The sequence below is a fragment of the Leptodactylus fuscus genome, chromosome 4 (genome assembly GCF_031893055.1).
Source record: "Leptodactylus fuscus isolate aLepFus1 chromosome 4, aLepFus1.hap2, whole genome shotgun sequence".
NCBI classification, from domain to species: Eukaryota; Metazoa; Chordata; class Amphibia; order Anura; family Leptodactylidae; genus Leptodactylus; species Leptodactylus fuscus.
Window position 1 is genome coordinate 853,438 of NC_134268.1, and position 3,267 is coordinate 856,704.

A 3,267-nucleotide genomic window follows, 5' to 3' on the forward strand; every position below is an offset into this window, starting at 1 on the left:
ATCGCGAGACATCGTGAAGAGTCACGTGAGCGCTGCTGGTCCCGCGATACGTCGAGAGGGAGGAAGGTTTTTTTTGTTGTTGTTGTTTGTGTGTAGCAACTTTATTTATAATTAATGATTCACAACTGTGACCTGTATAATACCTGATATAATAGCACCATAGCGTGCACCAATATAATACCTGATATATAATAATACACCAATATAATACCTGATATAATGCACCAATATAATACACCAATGTAATACATCAATATAATACACCAATATAATACCTGATATAATACACCAATATAATACCTGATATATAATAATACACCAATAGAATACCTGATATAATACACCAATATAATACCTGATATAATACACCAATATAATACCTGATATATAATAATACACCAATAGAATACCTGATATAATACACCAATATAATACCTGATATAATGCACCAATATAATACACCAATGTAATACATCAATATAATACACCAATATAATACCTGATATAATGCACCAATATAATACACCAATGTAATACATCAATATAATACACCAATATAATACCTGATATAATACACCAATATAATACCTGATATATAATAATACACCAATATAATACCTGATATAATACACCAATATAATACCTGATATAATACACCAATATAATACCTGATATATAATAATACACCAATAGAATACCTGATATAATACACCAATATAATACCTGATATAATGCACCAATATAATACACCAATGTAATACATCAATATAATACACCAATATAATACCTGATATAATGCACCAATATAATACACCAATGTAATACATCAATATAATACACCAATATAATACCTGATATAATACACCAATATAATACCTGATATATAATAATACACCAATATAATACCTGATATAATACACCAATATAATACCTGATATAATACACCAATATAATACCTGATATATAATAATACACCAATAGAATACCTGATATAATACACCAATATAATACCTGATATAATGCACCAATATAATACACCAATGTAATACATCAATATAATACACCAATATAATACCTGATATAATACACCAATATAATACCTGATATATAATAATACACCAATATAATACCTGATATAATACACCAATATAATACCTGATATATAATAATACACCAATATAATACCTGATATAATACACCAATATAATACCTGATATAATACACCAATATAATACCTGATATAATGCACCCATAATACATTTTATTTCTATAGCGCCAACATATTCCTCAGCGCTGTACAATTTGTAGGGTTCATATACAGACAGATACATAACAAAGAAAGTCATTTCACACAATGGAAATGGGGGCCCTGCTCACAAGAGCTTACAATCGATGAGGTAGCAGGGGCATACCTCCCAACCATCCTGGATTCTGCAGGACAGTCTCGGTAAGGGGGGAGGTATATCCTGGATATAACTCATCTGTGTCAGAAGGACAGCTCCTGCTTCTCCGCCGTGTTCCCGTACACTCCGGCCCAGGGCTGCTGTTGGCGCGATGGGACAGTCACATCGCTTATAGAACGCTCCAGGAGAAGAGACTGCAGACACAACGGCAGGGGAGCGAGGAGAGGGGGAGCAGTGTTTTTTATGTTAAACTATGGGGGCAAATTGAAGGGGAACATGAAACTAGGGGCAAATGAAGGGGGCACATTAAACTGGAGGCTGATGAAGAGGTGGTATGAAACTGGGGGCAGGTGAGAGGGAGGTCATGAAACCGGGGGCAGGTGTGGGGGGACATGAAACTGGGGGCAGGTGAAGGGGGAACATGAAACTGGGGGCAGGTGAAGAGGACTATGAAACTGGGGGCAGGTGGGGGGGGGGACATGAAACTGGGGGCAGGTGAAGGGGGAACATGAAACTGGGGGCAGGTGAAGAGGACTATGAAACTGGGGGCAGGTGGGGGGGGGACATGAAACTGGGGGCAGGTGAAGGGGGAACATGAAACTGGGGGCAGGTGAAGAGGACTATGAAACTGGGGGCAGGTGGGGGGGACATAAAACTGGGGGCAGGTAAAGGGGGGACATGAAAATGGGGACACATGTAGGAGGGCATGAAACTGGTGGCAATGATGAACAATGAAGGGGGAATATTAAACTGGCAGCAGAAGAAAGGGGGGACATTTAATTGGCGGCAAATGGAGAGGGTGTGGGCATTAAATAGGGGGAGATTATGAGTGACATTAAATTGGGGACAGCTGGAGGGGGACATTAAAAAATGGGGGTGACTGGACAGAGATATGAAGCTGGGGGCAATTGGAAAGCGACATTAAACTGGGGGCAACATGTCCACCTCTAGTTACCCCCAGTTTAATCTCCCCCTCCAACTGCCCCAGTTTAATGTCCTCGCCTATTTGCCTATTTGGGGTGAGGGAGGGAGTGGAGGTGGGTGTGGAGTGGGTGGATAGGCGGGAGGGTGGGTGATTTGGGGTACAATAGTCCTTGGGGCCTTGTCGTTTTCCTCATTTGGTGGCAAGTGGACAATGGATATGTGGGTATGGGCGGGCGTAGGGTGGATGGATGGGTGATTTGGGGTATAACAGTCCATGGAGTCTCATCTTCCTCATAGTTGGTGACTGCTATATGGGGAGGTGGGGGTGGGGCGGGTGTATTGGGGTATAACAGTCCGTGGAGTCTCATCTTCCTCTTAGTTGGTGACCGCTATATGGGGAGGTGGGGGTGGGGTGGGGCGGGTGTATTGGGGTATAACAGTCCGTGGAGTCTCATCTTCCTCTTAGTTGGTGACTGCTATATGGGGGGGGGGTGTATTGGGATAAATATAACAGTCCGTGGAGTCTCATCTTCCTCTGGTTTGGTGACAGCTGGACACGTATTGGGCAGCGATCTCCACAGTGGCCTCTTCTTCTCCCAGTAGGATGTAGAGTTTCCTCTTCTCGTCTGCAGATATGAAGTCTGGGATGTGGGCAGAGAGTCTTTGGTAGTAGACGGCCCTCACAGCTGAGTATTTGGTGCAGTGTAGCAGGAAGTGGGTCTGGTCTTCTAGGACCACCTGGTCACAGTGCTGACACAGTCTCTTCTCCCGTGGCTTGTACGTCTGCCTGTATCGCCCCGTCTCTATCTCCAGGTTGTGGGCGCTCAGTCTGTACCGGCTCAGGGTCTGTCTGTGCTATAGGAGATAGCAAGGACTGACACAGAACGTATTAGGGGGTGACATAGGAGGACACCTGCAGAGATCTAGACACCCCCAGAGC